The following is an 8019-nucleotide window of genomic DNA, read 5'->3' as shown; positions in this document are numbered from 1 at the left end:
GGATAGGCTGACAAACAAAAATAGATTTTAGCAGGTGTTTAAAAGGATATCGCAAGGGTGTCCTAAAGTGGGATTGAATCCACAATGCATCCCATAAAGTCAGGAAACAAGGGTTGGGGGGTTGTCAGCATTGAACAGCACAAAAGGATGAATTGGCCCCCTGAGCCCACCCCACCTGGGTTCCAGTGCAGCTGCGCAGGCTACAGGAAACTCCCCAGTTCTAAAATTATCCTCTCCTCTCAAGAGTGGCGAATCAGAAACTAGAACGGGTGAGCCAAACACCTCCAGAAAAGGAAGTGAAACTGTGTGAAGAGACCAGTGACTCATGAAAGACAGAAAGGAGTAAGAAAAACATGTTCGGTGTGTTGCCCGGCAGAACTGAAGTACACGTCGCCGTTCCCCCAAGGCCCAGCCCCACTGATTCCACATCTTGTACAACAGCAAACAATTAGTTTGTTTTCTTTCGTTGAATAGATGTTTTAAAGGAAACATAATGCCAATAAGCCCAGGAGTGGGTCTGCCTCGAGAAATTCACAGAAGTGAATAAAATACACTTTAAGCCTTAGCTTGGTTGACTTGGTCTTTCGACGTGCTTTGTCATCCAAGTCAGAACAAGAAGAATGTAAGAACAGCTCTGCTGGATCAGAGCGATGCTTTCACAAATCGCAGATACAAATCTATAATAAAATTGCAGGATTTTAGAGTGGGGTCTTGGCTGTCCTGCTAACTGGCCCACTGCTCCATGCAGGAATCTTGCAACCACAAGATTCATGTTGTACAGTAAGATGTATCTAGCATGGCCTTGTAACTACTAAATTCACCTTGTACAGTCTTGCAACTTCAGAATTCAGCTTATACAGTCTTGCAAGAGTCATCTTGCAACTTCCGGGGCCATCTTGTACGCTGTTCGCAATGGTGGCCAGTCAGGTGCTTTCAGGAAAGCTCACATCAAATGATGAGCAGGGCCAGCTCCCTTGGTGGACTTGCAATCCAAACTTCAAGCGAAATGCAATAATGTAAGCAAGGTATCGATTAACCAACCATAATCGCAAACAACCACAAGCCCTGCAGCAACTCAGAGCTAAATTTAGTGTGACCTAAGCTTCTGTGGCCTAGAGTCCACTTTGTCAGTTTCATGAAGGATTGTCCTAGGTTCACCTGCTCACAGTATGGGCTGGGGTGATGGGTTGGAGCCTCCTTCCAATAACTAGCAAGAGTGCAGTTTACCTGGCTTGGTCTTCCCAGGTGATGTGTAGAAATTTTCTGAGACACCATTGATGGCATCTTTCGGGGAGTTGGAGATAGCAGTAGTGGTACCCTGTCCATCTGACTGGGTTGTTCTAAGCAATGTGGGCAGCTTCCAACATATATCAAAATGTAATAAAACATTTTTAAAAACTTCCATATACAGGGCTGCCTTCAGGTGTCTTCTAAAGGTTGTTTAGTTACTTATCTCCTTGACTTGGGGGTCACATAACTCCATACCCTCCAACATGTGCTGACTCTTCCAGCAAATGTTCTGTCATGCAGCTTACTTTGGCCATGTTGTGGGGATGTTACCTATCTCTTTCAAAGGGGATTAGACAAATTCATAGAGGGCTTTCTATTGTTATTATTAATAAATAATTGCTCAGGGCCACAAAACCTCAAGGACTGCCTCTCTCCTTATTCACCTGAGATCATGTTCTGAGGCCCTTCTTCATGTGTTTCCTCCACAAGAGGTCCAGAGGGTGGGAACACGGGAATGGGCCTTTTCTGCAGTGGCTCCCAATTTGTGGAATGCTCTCCCCAGGGAGGCTCGCCTGGCGCCTTCATTGTACACCTTTAGACACCAGGCAAAAATGCTGATTGACATCTAATGCCCTTTTAAAATGTGTTGGGGAAACTATAGAATCTGTGAAGTAAAGACAAAAGTTGAAAGAAGGAACTGCAAGAAGGTTATTAATGTGATATAGCTTAAATCGTGGTGGAGGGAAGTCAGAATGACGATATGATAATTAGTACTTTTGGAGAAATGTATTTACGTCTTGATGTTTTACTGTTTATATTTGTTTATTTTTTGTGTTTTTTCTTTTTGGTAAGTTTGTGATTTTAAAAGAGTGTATATCGGAAATAAAATTTATTTTTAAAATAAAAAATAAAAAAAATAAATTTCCTGTTTAAAAAAATAAAAATAAAATAAAATGTGTTGGGGAAGGAGGGATCATTGGGTTGCCCTTGTTTTTGTTTTTATTATGTATTTTGTGTTTCTATATTGTGATTTTGTGTTGAGAAACACCCTGAGACCCGCGGGTATACAAATAATAATAATAATAATAATAATAATAGCCAGCTTTTGGAGCATCTGCTTTTGGAGGTATGTATGTTTTGTGCATCTGAATACCAGATTCTGGGAATCAAAGGTGGGGAGACCACTGTTTCACTCAGATTCTGAAGGAGCGTCTCCACCCCCATCGTTCTGCCTGGACACCTTCTGGAGGTTCCCTCACGAGAAGTGAGGTTACAGGGAGCCAGGCAGCCTGTGGAACGCCACATGTTTATCGTGTTTTTAATATTCTGTTGGGAGCCGCCCAGAGTGACTGGGGAAACCCAGCCAGACGATGATTGGGGTATTAATAAAAATAAAGTATTATTATTATTATTATTATTATTATTATTATTATTATTATTCCCTCTTCCCCAGTAACTGGGAGCAGAAGAAAAGTCCTGCTGCATTGTACTAAAAGCCCACTGACAGTGACCAACAGGATGCCTCTGGAAAACTCACAAGCAGGGCATGAAGGCCTCACTCCACTGTTTTCCCCTTTACTGTATGCTTGTGAAACATGGACCACTTATAAATGCCATCTCCAACTCCTCGAAAGAGTCCATCAATGGTGTTTATGAAAATTTTTACACATAACCTGGGAAGACAGGTGAACTAATGCCAGTGTACTTGAAAAAGCAAAGATCTCCAGTGGTGAAGCAATGATTCTTCAACAACAACTTTGTTGGACTGGTCATGTCGTTTGGATGCCTGATTATTGTCTTTCAAAGCAACTACTCTATTCTGAACTTAAAAATGGAAAGCGTAATGCTGGTGATCAACAAAAGAGGTTCAAAGACTCTCTCAAGGCAAATTTTAAAAAATGTAGTACAGTGGTGCCCCGCAAGACGAATGCCTCACAAGACAGAAAACTTGCTAGACGAAAGAGTTTTTCGTTTTGGTGGTGCTTCGCAAAACGAATTTCCTATGGGCTTGCTTTGCAAGACGACAATGTCTTGCGAGTTCCTGCTGGTTTTTTCCCCTCCCCCCCTTTTCTAAGCCGCTAAGCCGCTTATCAGCTGATCCGATCAGCAGATAAACCGCTAAAAGCCGCTAAAAGCCGCTAATAGCCGCTAATAGCGCTAATAGTGCTAACCCGCTAATCCGTCAATGGGCTTGCTTCGCAAGACGAAAAAACTGCTAGACGAAGAGAATCACAGAACGGATTCTTTTCGTCTTGGGAGGCACCACTGTATAAACACCAACAATTGGGAAACACTTGCCTGCAGGTGCTCCAATTGAAGAACAGCCTTTACCAAAGATGTCATCGGCTTTGAAGACGCTCAAGCTCAGGATGAAAGGGAGAAATGTGCTAAGAGGAAGGCACGCTTGGCAAACCCTCACCGTGATCAATTCCTGCCAGGAAACCTATGTCCCTACTGTGGAAGGACGTGTGGATCCAGAATTGGCCTCCACAGTCACTTATGGGCTCACTTTTAAAACTATGTTTATGGAAGACAGTCTTACTTAGCTACAAGTGATCACCAAAGGAGGAGGAGGAGAAGGATGAGAAGAAGAAGAAGAAGAAGAAGTAATAGTAGTAGTAGTTGTTGAATAGGACATCCCTATTTCCATCAGAGTCAAGTTAGAGGATATGTTGATACAGAAGACCATGTAGGCCACTAACCAGTATGAAAAAGGTGTGCGTGCATTGGGGGAGCGGCGCATTGCGAGCACATTGCTATTTCTGCCTACGAAACGTTGGCGTCTGTGCTGTCTGCTCCGTTAATGGAATTCAAGCAGCGAGCTTCAATAACACGAGCTTGGCTGAGCGGAACAAAAGCAATGGACCTTGTCATCCTCCCCCACCCTCTGCCGTCACTCATAGTACCTCAGCCTGGCACCTGTGGGGAGGCAATGATGAGGTGGGCCTAAATCTACCCCACCCCCGCTGCTCTCCGTCTCTTCCTCCATTCTCAACCTACAGCTGGTTGCCCGGGCCCCTCTCGCATTTCCTCCTGCTAACTCGTCTCATCTCTTGGTTGCAAAATGCGTAGTGCTATTCTAGGAACTGAAAGACCATTATTATTTTTCAGTTGCAGTCCCTGTTGTCCACGTCTTTCTTCTGGGCTCTGAGCTGCTTGTTCATCTCACAGCTGCCTCCGCAGAGCAATCGGAAACCCCTTTTCGGTTAACTGTCATTAACTGGTTTCTGATGGAGCAGGAGGTGAGGACACGTCAGCAGCCAAGGGCTGGTAGTCTCTTGTCTACGTGGCTGGATTGGTCGTACACAGTCCTGATACACACACATATTTTTAATGTCCCCAAGTTTTAGAATATACTGGACCCCATTACGTTTGTTTTTAAAAAGGGCTATCTAAGGTATCTAACTGCTGGAGATGTAACAGGTATAATGCTTCTCTAAAACATATGTTTTTTCATTGTCCTCTACTGAAAAGTTTTTGGCAAAAGGTAACTGAAACTATCAACGGAACTGTACGGAACAACCTTGCATTTAAGGAGCAAAATGTCTTCTTGAATTATATACCCAGCACTTAGAAACTTACAAAAGGACAATACGAGTGGACTGTCTGTGTCGTTTGTTGTTGTTTAGTCATTTAGTCATGCCCCACTCTTCGTGACCTCCTGGACCAGAGCACGCCAGGCACTCCTGTCTTCCACTGCCTCCCGCAGTTTGATCAAACTCATGCTGGTAGCTTCGAGAACACTGTCCAACCATCTCATCCTCTGTCATCCCCTTCTCCTTGTGCCCTCCATCTTTCCCAACATCAGGGTCTTTTCCAGGGAGTCTTCTCTTCTCATGAGGTGGTCAAAGTATTGGAACCTCAGCTTCAGGATTGGTCCTTCCAGTGAGCACTCAGGGATGATTTCCTTCAGAATGGATAGGTTTGATCTTCTTGCAGTCCATGGGACTCTCAAGAGTCTCCTCCAGCACAATAATTCAAAAGCATCAATTCTTCGGCGATCAGCCTTTTTTATGGTCCAGCTTTCACTTCCATACATCACTACTGGGAAAACCATGGTTTTAACTATACGGACCTTTGTTGGCAAGGTGATGTTTCTGCTTTTTAAGATGCTTTTTTAAGATGCTCTGTGCACTTACCACATCAAAAAGACTGATACTGATGAATTGGAAAAATAAAAATGTGGCTCCCTTCTATGATTGGATTGAAGACTTATACAAACTCGCAACATATGAACAACTTGCATATAAATGCAGACTAATAATAATAATAATAATAATAATAATAATAATAATAATTTATTATTTATACCCCACCCATCTGGCTGGGCTTCCCCAGCCACTCTGGGCGGCTTCAAAAAAAATATTAAAATACTATCATACATCAAACATTAAAAGCTTCCCTAAACAGGGCTGCCTTCAGATGTCTTCTAAAAGTCTGGTAGTTGTTGTTCTCTTTGACATCTGGTGGGAGCGCGTTCCACAGGGAAGGCGCCACTACTGAGAAGGCCCTCTGCCTGGTTCCCTGTAACTTGGCTTCTCGCAGTGAGGGAACCGCCAGAAGGCCCTCAGTGCTGGACCTCAGTGTCCAGGTAGAACGATGGGGGTGGAGACGCTTCCTCCATGGACAAATTCAATGATATTTGTGAGCCATTCTTAGAAAGACTGTAATAGGTTAAAATCTTTTGAAGTACAATAACAACTCTTTAAAGTATACAGTTTTGGGTTCCCCCCTCCCCCCTTTATTTTCCCTTCTTCACGGGTGCTGTTTCTCTTTTTCTTTCTCTCTCTTTTATTTACGTCTCATCGTGTTTAGTGCACATATAATTATCTACTATGTACTTTTTGAACTTTCAGTAAAGATGTCTGGGGTGCAGAGAGGGGGAATGTCCCCAAGATGAATGTAAGCAACCCTCAGATTTCATAGATGGCTCAAACAGTATCGAGTCTAGAAGAGTAAAGCAGAGAGATGCCTTTCCTTCTGTTGAAAGCTCATTGTTTTTGGTGTTTACTTTCCCATGTAGGCTCTTTTGTAAAATAAACATGTGGGGCATGACCCAGCCAAACCTGAGCAATTCAGACCTCCATTGTTGTCAGTGGAAGAGATCCGAATGTGTGCGCAAGCTCTCCCATTAAAATCAATCATAGCTAAACAGGCAATATTCAGCTAAGCCACATTCAGGGTAGACCCACTTAACTAATTTCAAGAAATCTTCTCTGAGTATAACTTTGGATCTCCCACATCAACTTTAATGAGCTGGATTTTTTTAAAAAATGAACTCTTCTTACTGCTACTCTTGTCTCTCTCTGCATGGTTGTTTTGAAAAAAATATAAATTTATTTATTTGGTTTTTCAGATTAAAGTTTTACAATCACATATCCAACATGCAACATAAAAACAAGATTCCAGATAATCTCCTGGACTTCCCTTCTCCCCTTTGTGGGTCCTATTGTTAGTTATTTCCTCCCGCATCTTTTATAATACCGTATTTTTTGCTCTATAAGACTCACTTTTTCTCTCCTAAAAAGTAAGGGGAAATGTGTGTGCATCTTATGGAACGAATGCAGGCTGCACAGCTATCCCAGAAGCCAGAACAGCAAGAGGGATTGCTGCTTTCACTGCGTAGCGATCCCTCTTGCTGTTCTGGCTTCTGAGATACAGAATATTTTTTTTCTTGTTTTCCTCCTCCAAAAACTAGGTGCGTCTTGTGGTCTGGTGCGTCTTGAGGAGCGAAAAATACGGTAATTCAAATCTTTTACATCTCCATTATGTCCAAAATTTACCATTAAACTACAAGTGTTATTCCAATCCTACTAACGATTTTAGCTGTTTACAATGGTTTTTAAGACAAATTGTAATTTTTCTCCGTTCCTTATAAAAAATTTGGTCTTCCTGATTTCTGATTCTTCCAGTCATTTTGGCCATTTTGGCATAATCCATCAATTCTCTCTGTGCATGTTGTCCCGGTAAGAATGTGAACCACCTTAATCAAATCTGGAGCTCAAGAAAAGGGTGACATATCATCTCAAATGTTCACTTTCAACACTGCAGTTATTGACCTCGAGCCACAATGGCTGTCTTTTACCTCTAGTCAGAGGCAGTATGACTTTGAATGCCAGTTGGTAAAAGCAGTAGGTGGGGAGAGCTGCTGTTTCACTCAGGTATTGCTTGTAGGCTTCCTGAAGGCATCTGGTTGGTCACTGTGAGTTCTGGGCTAGATAGGCCTTTAGCCTGATCCAACAGGGCTCTTCCTATGTTCTTATTCTTAGCTTTGGCTAGGTCAAACCAAAAAGTATTCTTGTTTCATGTGCACCTGACTATTGTGACCTACAATGCCAAGTAGTGGTAGTGGTAGTGGTAGTAGTAGTAGTAGTAGTAGTAGATGAAATAATAATAATAATAATAATAATAATAATAATAATAATAATAGTAATAATAGTAATATTTCCCCATCCACTCTGGGCGGTCCCCAACAGAATATTAAAAACACAATAAAACATCAAACATTAAAAAACTTCCCTAAACAGGGATGCCTTCAGATGTCTTCTAAAAGTCAGATAGTTGTTTATTGCTTTGACATCTGATGGGAGGGCATTCCACAGGGCAGGCAACACTACCGAGAAGGCCCTCTGCCTGGTTCCCTGTAACCTCACTTCTCACAGCGAGGGAACCGCCAGAAGGCCCTCAGCACTGGGCCTCAGTGTCCGGGCTGAACGATGGGGGTGGAGACGCTCCTTCAGGTGTATTGGGCCAAGGCCGATTAGGGCTTTAAAAGTCAGCACCAACACT

At 42.7% G+C, this 8019-nt stretch overlaps 1 long non-coding RNA gene across 1 annotated transcript; it reads right to left on the bottom strand.

The window, feature by feature from the left end:
* Positions 1–6557: 6557 nt before the first annotated feature.
* LOC309521198 lies at positions 6558–7497 on the bottom strand. The gene is made up of 2 exons (XR_014214554.1): positions 7022–7497; positions 6558–6725 (listed from the first exon to the last, which is right to left on the bottom strand). It is a non-coding gene; the product is annotated as an uncharacterized lncRNA (long non-coding RNA).
* Between the last annotated feature and the right edge of the window lie 522 nt (positions 7498–8019).

The sequence above is a fragment of the Podarcis vaucheri genome (assembly GCF_965113315.1).
Source record: "Podarcis vaucheri genome assembly, chromosome: 16".
Taxonomy (NCBI): domain Eukaryota; kingdom Metazoa; phylum Chordata; class Lepidosauria; order Squamata; family Lacertidae; genus Podarcis; species Podarcis vaucheri.
Note: the sequence above shows the minus strand (reverse complement) of the source record. Positions and strands in the feature narration are given on the sequence as shown.